The 20,120-nt window shown below is 41.2% G+C and overlaps 1 protein-coding gene across 1 annotated transcript in view; it reads left to right on the forward strand.

The window, feature by feature from the left end:
- The first annotated feature begins 378 nt into the window (after nt 1-378).
- The window catches only part of SV2C (synaptic vesicle glycoprotein 2C), a 275,854-nt gene continuing 256,112 nt past the window's right edge, over nt 379-20,120 (forward strand). Inside the window, exon 1 of the mRNA XM_081513944.1 lies at nt 379-541. The gene's annotated coding sequence lies outside the window, so the exon portion shown is untranslated. The remainder of the gene's footprint in view (nt 542-20,120) is intronic.

Consider the following 20,120-nt stretch of genomic DNA (forward strand, 5'->3'; position numbering starts at 1 on the left):
AACATTTTTTCCTTTTGTAGCCATAGATAAGTTAACTAAACTTATCTTGGTAATTAGTTCACAATATTTATAAGTCAAGTCATGCTGTACACCTCAAAGTTACACTCGACATCAATTAGATCTCAACAAAACTGCAAGATAATAAGGTTCTCCCCTATAATCAGTTTATTTCAACATAACGTGTATCTCTGAAGCTTTGGCTTATATTCTGGTCCTGGTTGCCTGCGGGCTCCTTGCTCCTTTCCTTCAGGAGACGAGATTGTCGAGGTCAAGGGTGTCTCCTGTGCTAATGCCGTGTCGGGGAGGGGGAGAGTTCTCACGCCAGTTCTTTGTGTGACGTCATCCCGGCCACTTAATCTTCCAGAACAGTGACACAGTGAAACCCTTTCAGCCTAATGGACTCAGGCACATCTTTCCTGGGCCGATAGCCAGAAATGGATTGATGTCCTGGTTTGGAAGTAGAAGGAAAGCACAAAGACTTTTTCCAGTCAAGGAAGAAACAAGAGAAAAAAAGAAATACAGTTTCTATCGATGGCTCTATGTGAGGATTTTTCCTTAAAATCTCAATGATGTTGTACAATGTTGTGAAAGTGTTTTATAAAGCCAGGAAGGGCTGGCTGTGCTTAACGAGGTCATTCGGGTTTTAATGCCTCACTTGGGACCGTTGCTATTTTGGGCCCAATAAAGGAGTCTGCAGTGGTACACATGAGCAAATTTAAAAAGGTAAATCATGTCTATAATGTGATCAGTTTAGAGAGCGAGTTTTAAGAAGAAAGCCAGCCAGTGAGATGTAGTCTTGGATGGAATGGTTAACATTTTCCGGGGGAGAACGGTACAGGAAAGACAGAGCCAGCCATATTTATAAATGTTCTGCCTACAGCTCTGAGGTGTAATTTGAGAAACCCAAAGAACTGTCTCATCGGATATATGTCTTTGGTAAGTTCATGTACTTCCTGCCTTTATCTGGACTTCTGAAGAGTCTTTCTGAATCTGCCTTGGATGAGCAGTATGACCTTGCACTAGTTCCTTATCTTTTTCCAGCCTTTGCTTATTCACCTGCAAAATGAGAGGACTGAAGGATATTTCTAAGATGTTCAACTGCTTTGTGACTCTCTTCAGTTCTTCATGAGAAATGCTTTTAATTGAATGGACATCTGGTGTCAATAATTAATTTCAAAAATGAAATGAAAAACCCAGTCTTGTTCCAGAAAGGATTTAAGGTGTCTTGCCATCACTTTGTTTCTTGGACTTGCATACACGAGGACATTTTTGACCCTGCACCATGTCTACCACCTTCAACTAAACTGAGACACGGTCTGGGATTTCAGAGGTTCTCAAGAGTATTTTATATTGCTTAGCAGACTGATTGGCAGCACAGATTAGTGCATGAATATTCCCTGGTAGCTCAGTTGGTAAAGAATCTGCCTGCAATGCAGGAGACCCCGGTTCGATTCCTGGGTTGGGAAGATCTCCTGGAGAAGGGAAAGGCTACCCACTCTAGTATTCTAGCCTAGAGAATTTCATGGACTGTATAGTCCATGGGGTTTCAAAGAGTTGGACATGACTGAGCGGCTTTCACTTTCACAAGTGATTACAATTTTTATACAGAAATAGACTATATTAAATATAAAACATCATTCATATAATAGCCAGTTAGAAAGCATCATTCACATAATAAAAATAGCTATTAAGTAATTTAAAAGAAATATGAAAAAATAAAAACACAAATAACTATCTTCATACTCATTTTAAGAACTATCAATCACTGCCTATCTATCCTTTATTTTCATCTGAACTGTAGGTAAAAAACAAACTTTGACTCACTATAAATATTTTCATAGAAGCAAAGTCAATTGGTTATATTATAGCTTATGTTTGGCTCAAACTCTTAGAGGTTTTAAGAAAATTTGACCCTAAAAGCTCATTCAGGACTTCCAATTTCTTACAGAAAAATGACAGGACCTCTAATTTTCCACGCTCTTTCAAAAAGCATGTATATCAGGTCACTCGGATGGTAAAGAATCTGCCTGCAATGCAGGAGACCTGGGTTCAATACCGAGGTTGGAAATATCCACTGAAGAAGAGAATGGCTACCCACTCCAGTATTCTTGCTTGAAGAATCCCATGGACAGAGGAACCTGGTGGGTTACAGTCCATGGGGTCGCAAAGAGTCAAACACGACTGAGTGACTAACACAATAAGGAAAATAAACAAAATCTATAGTTCAAGCCTGCAGTATAACTAGGAGACAGGAAACAATGCCATTCAAATATAGTAGAGAATTGAAAACAGCAGGGCCACCCTGTGAGCTGTGTTGCAGTGGAGAGTTAGGCAGATACTAATAGTGGAGGAATGATGGTAAAATCTGCCCCCGTGAAAAGATGGTCCCCTGCCACCCTCCCATGAGTGGAGAAATACTGAGAATGCTATACCCATGCCGTCACCTTTCATATGATGACTTTTCATCACATGTCCCCTAAAGTCATGAAATGGAAGGTACTTAGCCTCAGCTGTGTGGCATCCTTGCCATAAATGTTTGACTGCAATTGAATTTCAGGAGAGAGAAGAATCCAGAATATGGATATTCTGTAGGACAGCTGACCTGGACTCTAAAGAGGATTTAACATCATGAAGAACCAAGGGAAGTGCAGATCTGGTTTCAGGTTGGAGGCAGTGATGAGACATACTAATCAAATATTAATATGATATATAAGCTTTTACAGAAGGCTGGATGAGTGCAAAGCTACACTGACCACTTGGCACAAGGGGAGGGAAATTTTAGTACAACAGCGATACTATTGAATTAATGTTGGTCTTTTTTAGATGTGGCAATGGTGATGTGGTTGTGTATGAGAGCACTCATGTTCATGAGAGATGCATGGAATGAATGGAGAAGTTAGAGGTGAACTGACATGAAGTCTGGAGTGTGTTTTCAGGTAATTTGGCCAAAGGGAAGTAAGTCTCTAAACAGGGAGAGATGGCATGGACATGACAAGATTAACAGCTGTTGAGTCTAGTGTGGGATATACACTTATATCAACCATTTTGCAGGTTTAAATTTTTTCCAAAGGGAGTTTCAGGCATCTTTCCTTAAGCCTTTGAGACACTTAGCTGCCTACTGCAAACTTTCTGGTAACATTTGCCAGGTACCGTTCCCTCCATAGATGTTTACTCTCTCCATGGCAAGCACAGAGAAGAAAGATAACAGGGAAGCTTGTATCACCTGCAAATTCCTAGTTTGCATCGTGCAACTGTTACGCCAGTCTGGAGTTTCTTTGGCATGGTGTTTCTTAAAGTGTGACCTAGGAACCCCTTGTGAGCCTGAATAATACTGGGTCTGCCCCATGCCTGCTGGAACTCGAGGTGGGACCCAAGAATTGGGATCTTAGCAAGCTAGCAGGGATTCTTTTGCACACTCAGCCTTGCTCTAGCACTTACTCCACGGTTACCACCACCAAATTCATCCCTAACAGGCATTTAGTATGCACATTACTTAGCACTGAAATTTATTTTTAGCAGGCTATGTTAGAATTTATACAACACATCCAGGGAGAAAATGCTCCCTGGTGAGGAAGCTGTTTCATCCACTGCTATTCCACTAAACTTGTAGTTTGGCCTCTGACACAGACCTCTGACTCAAATGCATTTAATTCCTAAAAGAATCACAGCTTCTTTCTCTCCCCTTCTCCACCCACTCTCGTTCTCCCACGCGATTATTCAGAACATTGATTGCCATGTTTAAATAGAACAGTAGCTTTCAGAGTGATTTCTTTACACGGGGTTAAGATTTTACATTAACTAGGATGATGGCATATTAACTTAACACTATCCACTGCAATGAAAAAAAACTAGTGCCTAGAGGAGCTAAGGAGGAATTCAGCTCTGATGAGTGTTGAGGGATGGACAGATAGAAAGCATATATAAGAAGTGTGGAACTACTTCTGAGCCTGGTGGGGACATTGTCATCTGGGCTCATGAGAAGGCCCAGAGCTAAGAGAGGAAGGGGTGCCAAGGGTGGGCTAGAGGGCCATGGGAAGATAGTTTTGCATGCAGACTTTTGGCAAATAGTTTTAAAAACTTCTCTTCCGGTTCAGGAATTGTTCCTGGAAAAAACAAAAGGAAAAAAATTTAATACTCTATTTGTAAACAACTGGGTCCATATGGACAAACGCTTGATTATGGCTTCTAGAATATCACCCTTAGTCATTTGCACTGGAGTTTTTCATAATGCAGTGCCCTTTGAGCCTCCTGGAAGCAAATACCACTCCCTCAGCTCAGTCAGGGACACTGGGGTTGAGATCTCAGTGAAGAGATCATCATTAATGTAATATCATTTCTGTAATCTTTGCTGCTCATCTGTGACAAGTGAAGAACCCCTCGGGGAAGGAGAGGATGGAGTGACCGCTAGTGGACATGGAGTTATTTTGGGGGTTAATGAAAATGTTCAGCTAATTGTGGTGATGGCTGTACAACTCTGTGAATATACTAAAAACCATCCAGTTGCACCCTTTAAATGGGTGACTTGTATGGTCTGTGAATTGTATCTCCATAAAGCTTGTAATACTGCATATATTTTTTAAATCACTGGAAACATCTAGGGGAACAAATATCAGAGGAGAGTGAGGCCTGTTTGTGAACTATAATCTGACTGTGGCCAGGGATCAAAGGCTAAGCATCTGAAAAGCTAAGGACAAATTGCAAAAAAACATTGTTATCCAACTTGGGAGGAGAGTACTCATGAAACTTTTCAAGAAGCATAGATAAAAATGATACAAAAAAAATAAAAGACCTATTTCTTTGACATCACATACTCATTACTTCTGTGTTTTTTAAATTGGTAAAGTAACCAGAGCGAACATAAAGAGGAGATGAGAGTGTGAGCTACATTTCCATACAAATTTCATATATTATTATTTTTTAAATATGCAGCATTTCACAGGAGCTGACACTGAGATGATGTGGGTGGACTGAGATGAGTGAGATTGTTCGTGTACTGTTATAATATTTGAATTTTCAGAAACAGCAATTCATAGATAGGCAGCTGTGACTGCTAGCTTGTATCCCTGCTGCCTCTTAATATTTCAGGGACTTCAAAGCCCTCTGCTTCAGTTTGTTTGTGCTTGTAGGGCTTGGGGACAGTACTGCCTTTAAAAAGTGTTACCCCAAACCCCTGAGAGCTTGGGGATGGGAGAAGGGGTGGAAAAACAATAAGAGGTGACTATTAAATAGAGAACCTTGAGAGCCTCAGAAAATATAATAGAACCAAACTGTCTGACTCCTCTTGGGACAAAGCAGGGGCCAGCTGGGATATGAAGTCTGGGCATCTGGGTCAAGACATCCCATTTCCTGGGGCCGTGATGGTGAAGCTGAGAGAACTCTGGGCTGCGTCGGGCAGAACCCAAAGCAGAAGTTGGGCAAATTGTTCATGTGAATGGATGAGAAGAGCCCAGGCCGTGAGGGAGAATGGAATGCACAGGCTTGGGGGAGAAATCCTATGAGACAGGAGAGTTTGAAGCAGAGGGTGGAGTTGGGGTTAAGCAGAGGCAGCTTCAGGGGACTTCAGAGAGCTGTGGGTGCTTTCAAGTTGGATGAAGAGAGGCGAGGATGGGGAAGGAAGCGTTCATGGCTCAAACTCCTTATACCTTGTTCCTTCTCAACTCTTACTCTGACCAAATCAGAGAATCATGGAATCTAGTGGCTTCACCAGCCAGGCAGTCAGCGAAACCTCCAAGGAGAATGATGTTTCACAACCCCTGGGATGGTAGGCAGAGCACTGCTAAACCACCCTCACCACCAAAAAATTTTCCTTCACAGTGCACGGTTGCTGCCAGTGAAACCCATTTCTGACCTTGGCCATGGACCGGCTGGGTTATATCAGCACGGCAGGTGAGTGTGCAGGAAGACAAGCTAAGTGTCAGTCTCCTCCTTTTGTTGTTTTTTGTAAAGTGAGAACTGCCTCATTGGGCTGCTGTGAGGATTAAGATGAGATGCCTAAAGCATGCAGATGAGTCCTTGGCACAAGAGGTTTTGTGTGCGTTGCTTTCAGCATCAGAAACATTATTTGTGTTAGTATTTGTGTTGCTCTTAGTTATACTGAGGCCTGTGTCCCAGGGTTTGTGCTAATCACAAGAGGCTTCTATCTGCAGTTAATGGTGTCCCTAGATTTCTCAATGGGCTTCCCTGGTGGCTCAGTAGTAAAGAATTTGCCTGCAATGCAGGAGACTCCGGTTCTATTCCTGGGTTGGGAAGATCCCCTGGAGAAGGAAATGGCAACCCACTCCAATATTCCTGCCTGGGAAATCCCATGGACAGAGGAGGCTGGTGGGCTAGAGTCCATGAGGTTGCAGAAGAGTCAGACACGACTTAGCAACTAAACAACATATTTCTTGGTAACATTGGTGACCAAGAAGATGTGGTTATTGGCCTGTCAAGTACGTTTTGTGTGATCAACCCTCTGGTGTGGTGTCCTGAAGGTGAGGTCCTGGAAGCTGAACAGGCCTTTTTCTGTCCAAAGTGATCCTTTTAAAATTTAATTCAGATCATGTCACTCCTCTAATCAAGTCTTTGCAATGACTCCCCATCTCAGTCAGGGTGAAGGCCAACATGGTTTGGAAGGTCTGCCGTCCCCAGAGGATCTGGCTCCCATGGCCTACCTGTTCTCACCTTCACAACCCCCTCGCTCGCCCCTTTGGCCCCACCGGACAATGCATCATGCTCCAAAGCGGCCTTTCCATGGCAGCTCCCCTCTGCTTGGAGCGTTCTCCGCCCAGAGATGTCCCTGGTGCTCTACCTCAGCTCCTTCCAGTCTTTATTCAGATCACCCACACAGTGTCCATCCTCCTCAAACTGCGTCCCTTTCCCTCCACTCCCAACACCCTTCCCTGCTTTTTCTATTAGGATTTATCACCTTCTAATACAATATCAAATTTATATAGTTGGCTTATTGTCTGTCTTCTCTCTCTAGACTATAAACTCTACCCAGGCAAAGATTTTAGTTTGGTTTGGGTTTCACTGCTGTTTGCTGAGTACCTAGAACAGCGCCTGTTACAGAATAGGAGGAGTTCAGTACATAAGTGCTGAAAGAATAGTTGTTTCTTCAGAAGGGATTCAGTTCCAGTGTGCAAAGCAAGCCAGCCTCAGACCTGCTCTTCCCAAGTTCTTTTCAGGATGCCTGTGTGCTAAGTTGCTTCAGTCATGTCCGACTTTTTGCGACACCATGGACTATAGCCCGCCAGGCTCCTCTCTCCATGGGATTCTCCAGGCAAGAATACTGGAGTGGGTTGCCATGCCCTCCTCTACGGGATCTTCCTGACCTAAGGATTGAACCCGCATCTCGTATGTTTCCTGCACTGGCAGGAGGGTTCTCTACCACTAGCGCCGCCTGGGAAGCCAGAGAAGTTCATAATCGCTGGGAGCCCAGCTGTGGGCTCAATCAGGGCATTGTGCTTGCTTCTCAGAGTGGGTGATCACTCACTGTAATTATTCAGGGAAAAGATGATTGAACTATGATATTGCTTGTAAAACACAGCAGTTTTCTCAGAACGAGTTAATATGAGTCCAACAAAATGAATCTTACAAAATTTCAGACTTCAGTCATGGGAGCTTATAGAACAGCTTTCAAGTAGAAAGAAAAATGACCTTCAAAATTCTCTTGTAAGAAATCCTCCTACTCCTCCCACTTTTGATTTTTTAACCCTATAATGTCCAGTTAACTTTTGAGAAAAAAGTAAAAATTTAAGAGATTGATTTTAGCTATTTTGGTGACATTGAAACTCTTTTAGACTCTAATACTGAAATTGGGTAAAGACTGAAAAGCTTCATCTTCAGTGTATTTTCTGTGACTTCATATAGTTTTTTAGGTGACCAGAGTGGAAAAAAGAATCCAGATATGTCTCAAGTCTCAAGTCAGATAGAAGCTGAAAATGTCTCTTTTGTGCAATTAGTAGCCATTCTATGAAACTAAATTTAGGAAGAAGAGGGAGATTCTAAAGAGAATTGCCCAATTTAGTCTAGACTGCTAATCTCATGAAGCATATTTTACTGACACTATCATTAAACACTTGTATTATGTGTGACCTTAAAGCAAAGTAGGAACACATTTCCAGCCTAAAGAGAAGAGTTGCCTATTTTCAAAGAATCAGCTCTTAAAGGCAGGTAACAATGGAACCATCCTTTCACACCCACCAAAATGGCAGCCTGTGTGGATGGACAGTGTATTGTACTGTTAGATGGTAGCTTGTGCTTAGATAAAATAACTGTTTCTTAAGAGGAAAAAAAGAAAGCAGAAAGATACTGACAGAGAAACCCAGGGATTCTATCTAGATACACCAAAACTTGTACTTCCTACAGCTGCCTTGACATGGCATAGCTAGAATTTGAGGAAATACATCCCTTCCCACTCCAAGGAAAACTAAGAGAAAAGGAAGCAGCCATTTTGATATTACCAGGTAAGATCTCTAAGATTCTGAGGCTCTGGTGACTTTTATATGTTTAATGTTGAATTTTAAACTATGTTAGTAATTTTTGTTGTTCTTGTTCAGTTGCTCACTCGTGTCCGACTCTTTGCGACCCCACGGACTGCAGCACACCAGGCTTCCCTGTCCTACACCATCTCTCGAAGTTTGCTCAAACTCATGTCCATTGAGTTGGTGATGCCATCCAACCATCTCATCCTCTGTCATCCCCTTCTCCTCCCGCCTTCAATCTTTCCCAGCATCAGGGTCTTTTCCAATGAGTCAGCTCTTCGCATCAGGTGGCCAAAGTACTGTAGTTTCAGCTTCAGCATCAGTCCTTCCTATGAATATTCAGGGTTGATTTCCTTTAGGATTGACTGGTTTGATCTCATTGCTGTCCAAGGGACTCTCAAGAATCTTCTCCAACACCACAGATCAAAAGCATCAATTCTTGGGTTTTCAGCCTTCTTTATGGTCCAACTTATGGTCCAACTCTCAAATCCATACATGACTACATGTATGGATGATGACTACATCATCCATACATGATTAGAGGGACCTTTGTTGGCAAAGTAATGTCTCTGCTTTTTAATATGCTGTCTAGGTTGGTCATAGCTTTTCTTCCAAGGAGCAAGCGTTTTTTAATTTTATGGCTACAGTCACCATCTGCAGTGATTTTGGAGCCCAAGAAAATAAAGTTTCTCAATGTTTCCATTGTTTCCCCATCTATTTGCCATGAAGTGATGGGATCGGATGCCATGATCTTCATTTTTTGAATGTTGAGATTTAAGCCAGGTTTTTCACTCACCTCTTTCACCTTCATCAAGAAGCTCTTTAATTCCTCTTTGCTTTCTGCCGTAAGGGTGGTGTCATCTGCATACCTGAGGTTAGTTAATATATCTGAGGTTAGTATAAATGTTAGTAATAATAACTAGAAATAATAGTCATAATCTACCTATTCCTTTCTAAGAGCTAGGCACCAAGATAGGCATCTAACTCTTTGATTTAGCTCTCAAAATAATTAATGTAGCAGATAGCGCTCCCATTCTGGAGATGAGAGAACTAAGGTTTAGTCAAGTTAAAACTTTTGCCTGAGGTTATATAGAACTAGGCTTAAGCTCAGATCTATTTAACTCTAAACACCATGCTTTTGAACATCATGCTATAATGCCTGCCACATTGCTTCTCAACCTTTCCAGATTCAGCCCCTTCATAACACACATTTAACATGTTCCTTTATTATTCTAAAATCAAATTCATAGATATTACTGTTGGCTAACCCTATAATTTTGAGAATCACCCAATATTCCAAATATAATAAAAAGGAGACAGAAGTATTTTATAATAATATATATTCAGATATCTAAATAAGGAGGTGTGACTGCATAAGAAAATATAATAATGCTCTCAGGTGCCTGCCTATATGTGAAGAATCACTATGAATGCAAATATTGTTAGCAGTGTTGCCAGGGGAAACATGAATTTCTGAAATAGAAAACAATTTTTAATAAGACTCAGCAAAACAAAGTACAACCACCCCTCCATTTATACAATAATTGCATTCTTGTTAAATTTAATAAAAATGAAAGTCCACATCCCGGGTATTTTCTTCTATTTATACATAAAGTATATTTTAGCTATCTAGGCCTGGATGATGATAAACATGAATGCTAGATGAGACTTCTGAATGTCTAGAGATGCAGAACTTCTATCTATTAAACACCAGCCAGTGGGACCTCCCAAATATTTTAATAGACAAAAGCAAAACTAAAACCAAAGGAAAAAAACTTTACAAAACATACCACCACAAATTTTCAAAACACTCCCTAAATGGTAGCACCATCTTCTTTATGACTTATTGACAAAATTCAGTCCAGTTTGAAGAGTTCAGACTACATAACATAGATTTCTGTCACCCAGACCTCTGTAAAAATATGTCATAGGGATTCTTGAATCACTCTTCAGGTCTAAATGTTCCATCTTTCCTCCCATCTGTGAAGATGAGGCAGACCAGGTAGGCATACCCACATTCTCCTAAGACTAAGGATGGACCCCTATTGAACACTGGCTGCCTACCCCCAGCACACATGTATAATTGCCCTTTATCAGCTTTGATGGCTCTAGCCACTTGATTACCTAACTAAAAGTATATTCACCCCAATGCAAGCTATCAGATATAACTACATAGACTCCAGAATCATTGATTATGTTAATGTTTACGTTTATTGCAGACCACTTGATTGATGTAGAAATTCACTGCAGTGTTTTCCACTCCATTCTTCATTCTTGGACACCATAGAAGACAGTGTTGCTCTCCAAGCATTCTATGTGTTTAACTGTCATTTTTCAGCTTTTCTTTTTGTTGAAGTTGGGGCAATGTGACTAATTTTGCCTAAGGTTGGAAGAAGTGATGTGTGTTTCTTCCAGCAGAGTACTTAACGAATATGAGTTCCTCATCCTCTCTTGCTCTTCCACAGCAGATAAAGAAGCTAAATTTTCTAGGTGGTTCAGCTACAAGTTGGGGGAGCCTCCATCCCTGAGTGACTCAATGGAGCAGAGTCTTGAGTCATGTTGCACATATAACAGGAGCAAAATATGAAGCTGAGCAAAAACAAAGCCCTAGAAATTTGAGACTTTTTATTTAACTTACTGACCTAATCTGGCCTAGCTTACCTGATGCATGTACTTTGCTAATAATTAGAATGAGTAAGAAGGAGACCTTCTCTTCCTTACTGCACCTTGGGGCCACTGTGCCTTGCCTATCCTTAATCTACACTGTTGAGACACATTCTATGGAGAAATACTCCAATTGCCAGTAAGTCCGATTTTTAGAAATAATCTTAAAGACGTGTGTTTTCTATTTATGGACTAATTCTTTTCTTAGTTTTATAAAGACTTTTCATTTATATAATTTATTGTTGGCTTGTGATGAAGAAGGCATGTAAAAACAATTTTTAAGAGGTAAACTATTATTAGTGTATAATAGACTCTCTCAGGAAATTCCCCAATAAGATATGATGAATGTTAAAGTAATTTGAAAGTGAAAGTGCCAGTCACTGAGTCATGTCTGACTCTTTGTGACCCCATGGACTGTAGCCCAGGCTCCTCTGTCCATGGGATTTCCCAGGCAAAAATACTGGAGTGGGTGCCATTTCCTTCTTTAGAGGATCTTCCTGTCCCAGGGATCAAACCCAGGTCTCCTGCATTGCAGGCAGACTCTTCACTATCTGAGCCACCAGGGAACCATAATTTACCTTGTGGAAAAATTATTCAAATCTTTTTTACTCAAAATCTTTTCAGTCATTTTAATAATCATTTTTACAGATAAACTAGAAGATATATCCTAAAATTCTTTTGTTGGCAAAGTAATGTCTCTGCTTTTAAATATGCTATCTAGGTTGGCCATAACCTTCCTTCCAAGGAGTAAGTGTCTTTTAATTTCATGGTTTTTCCAGTGGTCATGTATGGATGTGAGAGTTGGACGGTGAAGAAAACTGAGCGCCACAGAATTGATGCTTTTGAACTGTGGTGTTGGAGAAGACTATTGAGAGTCCCTTGGACTGCAAGGAGATCCAATCAATCCATCCTAAAGGAGATCAATCCTGGGTGTTCATTGGAAGGCCTGATGTTGAAGCTGAAACTCCAATACTTTGGCCACCTCATGTGAAGAGTTGACTCAATGGAAAAGACCCTAATGCTGTGTAGGATTGGGTTCAAGAGGAGAAGGGGATGACAGAGGATGAGATGGTTGGATGGCATCACTGACTCAATGGACATGGGTTTGGGTAAACTCTGGGAGTTGGTGATGGACAGGGAGGCCTGGCGTGCTGCAATTCATGGGGTCGCAAAGAGTCAGACACAACTGAGCGACTGAACTGAACTGAACTGATATCCTAAAATTATGTGTGTAATTAGTGAAAAAGTGAAAGTGTTAGTTGCTCAGTAATGTCCGACTCTTTGCAACCCCATCAACTGTAGCCCACCAGGCTTCTCTGTCCATGGGAATTCTCCAGGCAAGAATACTGGAGTGAGTAGCTATTGCATTCTCCAGGGGATCTTCCTGACTCAGGGATCGAATCTGCATCTCCTGCATTGCAGGCAGATTCCTTACTGTCTGATACTATATTAAATCTTATTTTTATTTCCTTTAGGATGTTGTTTCTTCTCTGATATTTAAAACAGTGTGACCCAATGGGAAGAACATGAGCTTCAGAGTCTGGATTAAATAGATTTTAGGAAGTAAAGTAACTGATTGCCTTATATACCTGAGAAGTCCATGGGTTCTCTGAGTTCAGGGGTGTCTGGATTTAGACACTTAAAAAGATTATCATTAAGGCTAGTCTCTCTGTGTCTCTCTTCTCTTCTTTCCCCTGTGTTGGCCCCATTCTTGGCAAGCTTTCTCTTTTTGGTAGCAAGAGGTTGCTGACTATTATAGATGCATGCCTTCAAATTCCTAGTGCAGCAAAAAAGGGAGAAAGCCCTTCTCTTTTGCTTTCTCCAGAAAAAGCCATACATTCTCTCTGATAGGCTTTGGTCATGTCACATGACACTTCTGTCCACTGTGCCCTGAAGGACAGAATGACCTGATAAACCATACCTCGGTCCCATACCAATTCCAGGTTGGCAGAGTTAATCCAACCAAACCACAAGAATGGGGAAGAACACTGGATAAACAAAACCAACACATTTCTGCTATGGATTCAGACATGTTTGGGTTTGAAATCTCTCAGTATCTTATGATTTCCCCGACCTTGTATAAATTATTTATCCTTTCTGAACCTGAGGTTTTTCATCTGTGAAATAGTGTAAATGGTAAATAATGCCATCCAGCCAGGATTCTTGAGATGATGTAATGAGTAAAACAACGTTGAACAAGACACCTTACTCAATGTGGACTGAAGAAGGTACTCAATATATGGTAGCCTGAATCCCGTTCACTCGGTATTGAATAACAATATAAAACACCTCACAGTTCCAATGGCCATTATTGTAGGAAACCTTAGGACATGGCTTGCTTTCTTTGCCACACTATTCGCAGAGGGAATCTCCTTGCCTGGTTCAGTAAGCCAAGTTAATGAGTGTCATTAGAGTTACTAAGATGCACACCTGCGTTAGCTGCATCAAAGCAGCTGTGTTTATTATCATAATTCACCAACACTTCCACAGTAATTTCTCACTCATTATTGAGAGGTGGAGAGTATAGTTCATTTTATTGTAAACATATCTCCTATAATTTCATCATGAAAAAATGAACTTGACATTAGCCCTGTGCAGCACACATTGTTGTTATTTCCTTGATTTTCCACTGGCCTCTGACTTACCTTCAGTATTTCTTTGTTTAAAATAAAATTTTAGTTTTTAGTACTGTTTTGTTTTTCCACTGAGTATGTCATCTGAGACCTAACCACAACTTGCCATTCCACTGGGCCTGATACTTTACTAACTGGTTAATGTTTGTAAAGTACTTTCTATCACTGAGTTTTTAGAAAAAGGACTTTAGCATTTCCTGATTAAACTTCATAATGTAGATTAGTGTTTCAGAACTTCATATTTAGCCAGTACAAAAACCATTTAACATCCAACTACAGCTCCTTACTTTACGAATTTATTTCCATCTTTTCCTGCTGGAGCAGATAAAAGGATAAGGGGAAGGCTAATATCTACCTCCCTCACATTTCCTCGCATCTAAGCTTCTGAATGTGATTTAGGTGCCAGTCAGATGCACTCATGCAAGACTATCCTGCTTATTTAACTTCTATGCAGAGTACATCATGGGAAAAGCCAGGCTGGATGAAGCACAAGCTGGAATCAAGATTGCCGGGAGAAATATCAAGAACCTCAGATATGCAGATGACACCACCCTTATGGCAGAAAGTGAAGAAGAACTAAAGAGCCTCTGGATGAAACTGAAAGAAGAGAGTGAAAAAGTTGGCTTAAAACTCAACATTCAGAAAACTAAGATCATGGCATCCTGTCCCATCCCTTCATGGCAAATAGATCGGGGAACAGTGGAAACAGTGGCAGACTTTATTTTGAGGGCTCCAAAATCACTGCAGATGGTGACTGCAGCCATGAAATTAAGATGCTTGTTCCTTAGAAGAAAAGCTTTGACCAAACTAGACAGCACATTAAACAGCAGAGATATTACTTTGCCAACAAAGGTCCATCTCATCAAAGCAGTGATTTTTCCAGTAGTCTTGTATGAATGTGAGTGGACTATAAAGAAAGCTGAGCACCTAAGAATGGATGCTTTTGAACTGTGGTGTTGGAGAAGACTCTTGAGAGTCCCTTGTACTGCAAGGAGATCCAACCAGTCCATCCTAAAGGAAATCAGTCCTGAATATTCATTGGCAGGACTGATGCTGAAGCTGAAACTCCAATGCTTTGGCCACCTGATGTGAAGAACTGACTGATTGGAAAAGACCCTGATGCTGGGAAAGATTGAAGGCAGGAGGAGAAGGGGACAACAGAAGATGAGGTGGTTGGATGGCGTCACCGACTCAATGGACATGAGTTTGAGTAAGCTCTGGGAGTTAGTTATGGACAAGGAAGCCTGATGTGCTGCAGTCTATGGGATCACAAAGAGTCGGACATGACTGAGCGACTGAACTGAACTGAACTGCTTCATATTCCTACCACTGTAATATATGTGGGCTTCATTATGTAGGTTGGGCTGATTGAGTAAGAAAATCCAAGAACCTGGGATGAGGGATTTATGTTTTTTTACATGAGTGAGAGAAAAAGAGGGAGAAGAGAAGAAAAGAATGCTATACAAATGGGGAAAGTGAAGAGACTGTTGATAAAGAGGGCTTCCCTGGTGGCTTAGATGGTAAAGAATCCACCTGCAAGGCAAGAGACCTGAGTTCTATCCCTGGGTTGGGAAGATCCCCTGGAGGAGGGCATGGCAATCCACTCCAGTATTCTTGCCTGGAGAATCCCCATGGACAGAGGAGCCTGGCAGGCTGCAGTCCTTGGGGTTGCAAAGAGTCGGACACAGTTGAGTGACTAAGCACACACAGCACATTGGTAAAGAGGAGAGGGTAAGGAAGAAAATTTAAAACACAGTATAGTAGGAAGGAAAGGGGAAGAGCTTTGAAGAAATGTTGCCATTGGTAATGAATTGGATGTCCTTGCAAACTCTTTGCATACAAGTAAATAGTGGAATGATGCTAAATTTTTAGTGATAGAATATAAGGTTGTATGAACCATGTCATTGAATTAACCATGTCATTGAACTAAGTCTCTGATCAGTACAGTTCAGTCACTCAGTCATGTCCAACTCTTTGCAACCCCATGGACTGCAGCACGCCAGGCTTCCCTGTCCATCACCAACTCCCAGAGCTTACTCAAACTCATGTCCATTGAGTCAGTGATGCCATCCAACCATCTCATCCTCTGTCATCCCCTCTCCTCCTGCCTTCAATATTTCCCACCATCAGGGTCTTTTCCAATCAGTCAGTTCTTCACATCAGGTGGCCAAAGTATTGGAGTTCAGCTTCAGCATTAGTCCTGCCAATGAATATTCAGGACTGATTTCCTTTAGGATAGACTGGTTGGATCTCCTTGCAGTCCAAGAAACTCTCAAGAGTCTTCTCCAACACCACAGTTCAAAAGCATCCATTCTTAGGTGCTCAGATTTCTTTATAGTCCAACTCTCACATCTGTACATGACTAGTGGAAAAACCATAGCTTTGATGAGATGGACCTTTGTTGGCAAAGTTATATCTCTGCTTTTCAATATGCTGTCTAGTTTGGTCAAAGCTTTTCTTCCAAGGAACAAGCATCTTAATTTCATGGCTGCAGTCACCATCTGCAGTGATTTTGCAGCCCAGAAAAATAAAGTCTGCCACTGTTTCCACTGTTTCCCTACCTATTTGCCATGAAGTGATGGGACTGTATGCCATGATCTTAGTTTTCTGAATGTTGAGTTTTAAGCCAACTTTTTCCCTATCCTCTTTCAGTTTCATCCAGAGGCTCTTTAGTTCTTCTTCACTTTCTGCCATAAGGGTGGTGTCATCTGCATATCTGAGGTTATTGATATTTTTCCCGGCAAGATTCCAGCTTGTGTTTCATCCAGCCTGGCATTTCACATGATGTATTCTTCATAGAAGTTAAAAAGCAGGGTGACAATATACAGCCTTGACGTACTCCATTCTCTATTTGGAACCAGTCTGTTGTTCCATGTCCAGTTCTAACTTTTGCTTCTTGACCTGCATACAGATTTCTCAGGAGGCAGGTCAGGTGGTCTGGTATTCCCATCTCTTGAAGAATTTTCTATGGTTTGTTGTGATCCACAAGTCAAAGGCTTTGGCATAGTCAATAAAGCAGAAGTAGATGTTTTTCCGGAACTCTCTTGCTTTTTCGATGACTCAGTGGATGTTGGCAGTTTGATCTCTGGTTCCTCTGCCTTTTGTGAATCCAACTTGAACATCTGGAAAATCTCTGTTCATGTACTTTTGAAGCCTGGCTTGGAGAATTTTGAGCATTGCTTTTCTAGAGTGTGAGATGAGTGCAATTGTGCGGTAGTTTGAACATTCTTTGGCATTGCCCTTCTTTGGGATTGGAATGAAAACTGACCTTTTCCAGACCTGTGGCCACTGCTGAGTTTTCCAAATTTGCTAGCATATTGAGTGCAGCACTTTCACAGCATCATCTTTTAGGATTTGAAACAGCTCAACTGGAATTCCATCACCTCTGCTAGCTTTGTTTGTAGTGTTGCTTCCTAGGGCCCACTAGACTTTGCATTCTAGGATGTCTGGCTCTAGGTGAGTGATCACACCATCGTGGTGATCTGGGTCATGAAGATCTTTTTTGTATAGTTCTTCTGTGTATTCTTGCCACCTCTTCTTAATATCTTCTGCTTCTGTTAGGTCCATACCATTTCTGTCCTTTATTGTGCCCATCTTTAGTAAGTCTCCGATAGTGTTCCAGTTAACCAGGCAATGTAACAACTCACAGCTTAGTGGTGTAAAACAAATAATCAAATGCCTACTAAGGTTTTGTGAAAATTGTTTTGCCAAAAAACCTATGAGCTCCGAATAGAAACCTTTTGGCTATTACAGTTTTAAAACAAACTTGGGTCTCTAAGCTTGCCCTGGCTTCAGTTGGGCTGGATGGATTTCTAGGAGGGCATAGTGCTCAGTGCCTATTTCAGATGTGGCCATGGAGGATGATAGAAAAGGAAGAACTTCCCGGAGGGAAGATTCAGGGACCAGGAAGAATAGTGGGAAGGGAGTTCCCTCCAGAGTGTAGAAGCTGCATCAAATCAAGGGAACCCCCCCCTACACAAGTCCCAAGAAACCTCACAAATGTCTGCAGAATTTCATCATTGCTGTGGACTGTTGTATGGTTTCCACTCTTCATTTTTCTGTGTGGGAGTTTTATTATTCTGTCCCTGCTCAATCATTGTATATTGGGAGTGGGAGCATGGAGTGGCAGACAATCCATCTTTTTAGTCAAAAAGATCGCTGGGTAGCAAATATAGATCTGATGGTGAGGGTACTTTGTCACCTGAAGACTCTGAACTTAGCCCCAGGATCAGTGACTGTGAATGTGACTTTGTCTCCCTTGTGGAGAGACTGAAGGTGTTCTGTTTGAAGGAGGACCCAAGGATGGAGTGTGCTTAACTGTGAACCAAGCCCATTCTTTCCTCCCCCTCCTGGACTCTGAGTTAGACTGTATTTCCCAATGTGCTTTGCAGTTAGGTGTGGCCAACTGAGAGCTTTCCAATGGAATGTGAGTAGAGTCTCTTCTCAGCCAAAACGGGCTAACAAAGCACATGTGCCTTTTCCAGGCTCTCTTCACATTTCCTGCTGAATGCAGGAGATTCCAAGATGACAGAGGAGGGCAAGTCAAAGAATAAAAAGAACCAGATTCTCTGAATGACCATACTGAAGACAGCCACTAACCAGGAACACTAACGTTGGACAGAAAAGTGAGCGAGAAATAAAATTGTATTGTGTCAGGCTACTAAAATTTTAGGCTTTATTTCTTCAGCAGCTAAATGTTAATCTAATTAATACAATGAGTATGGGTGGATACATGAAGAAATCATTAGTCTACTTCAATGATTGGCTTGATTTTTTACCTAATGGCCTGAAGCCATTGATTAGGTATCTGGCCAAAAAGAGGATAAGGCAGCAGTATTTTTTAATAAGATTAATATAAATATTAATTAGATTTCTTTATTTGCAAGCTTTATTTACCCCAATAAACAGCAATACAACTTATGTTGAATTGTTAAATTTTAAATTCTTATATTTACCATGAATACTCAACGACTTGATTTGTTCTATTTTATGAAACATGGATATGTGAAGTATATGAGCTTGAAGCAACATTTTCAAGCACAGAAAAAAGGAAATATTTGGTTATGACAAATGAATGTTCATTTTAGAAACAAATTGCATTTTATTATTAGTACATCATGTTTCTATTCAGTTACCATGATACAGATTGATTTTTATCAATAGTGTTAGCTGCCTTCATGGCAGCTCTCATGTTCCATCTTTGTCCGTTTCACATTTATCTCAGTATCTCTAGCACCTAGCAAGATGCCTTATACATAGTAAGAGCCTAATTAATATTCAGGAAATTTAACTTAATTGAAAAATATGAAATTACAAGTGATGCAGGACAAGTCAAAAGATGTTTTATTTATTTGTCCTAGTAATAAAAGTTTTGTTGTGTTCCAGGAAAAGTCATTTTATAACAGAAAGGACATTTTTGCAGATGAATCATTTGAAACGTCTCTGTCTTTCATTTCATTCCATTAATGTCTTGGAAGTTTTTCATTTCATAATTTAATATTCAAAAGTGCATGGGTATTGAATCACAGTGAAAGCTTTTAACTGGGCTTTTATTGTATTAAGATCTTGTAGGTGAATAAACATTATTTGGCCTTGCTCTCAAAAATAAGCATCATTAAAATCACTGAAATTATTAAAGCTACGTTATGTCTTCTTACGGAGAAGGCAATGGCGGCCCACTCCAGTACTCTTGCCTGGAAAATCCCATGGATGGAGGAGCCTGGTAGGCTGCAGTCCAATGGGGTCGCTAGGAGTCGGACACGACTGAGCGACTTCACTTTCACTTTTCACTTTCATGCATTGGAGAAGGAAATGACAACCCACTCCAGTGTTCTTGCCTGGAGAATCCCAGGGACGGGAGAGCCTGGTGGCTGCCGTCTATGGGGTTGCACAGAGTTGGGCACGACTGAAGCGACTTAGCAGCAGCAGCAGCATGTCTTCTTAAACCTTTCTTGGATCATTTCTTGTCCTCATTCTTTACAAGAGGTATTAACAATTCCACTGAACAGAGCCCAGAGCCAAGGTTACAGGGGATTCACTCTAGACCATTTTGTAGCTGTTTGTAGCTGCTCACTATGACAGCATTCCTCTGCGTCCTGCTCTCTCCCTGGTACCGAATGCCTAACCGCTGCATTAGCTCACCAGTGTTACTGAGTGCACTGAAAGATGATGCGCTTTTCTCAGCATGCCTGGTGCATCAACAGATACCCTCATGGCCTTAAAATATCAAAGTACCTTCCCAAGTGTGTGACCTTTCCTGAGTGGCAGGTGCTAGGTCAGAACAGTACATACTTTGGCATCACAAGGCCCAGCCTCTGATCCACACTACTCTATATATTTTGTTTCACCCATATACTCT

This window comes from Giraffa tippelskirchi, chromosome 7, assembly GCF_054371585.1.
Source record: "Giraffa tippelskirchi isolate mGirTip1 chromosome 7, T2T-mGirTip1v1.2.pri, whole genome shotgun sequence".
Lineage (NCBI taxonomy): Eukaryota > Metazoa > Chordata > Mammalia > Artiodactyla > Giraffidae > Giraffa > Giraffa tippelskirchi.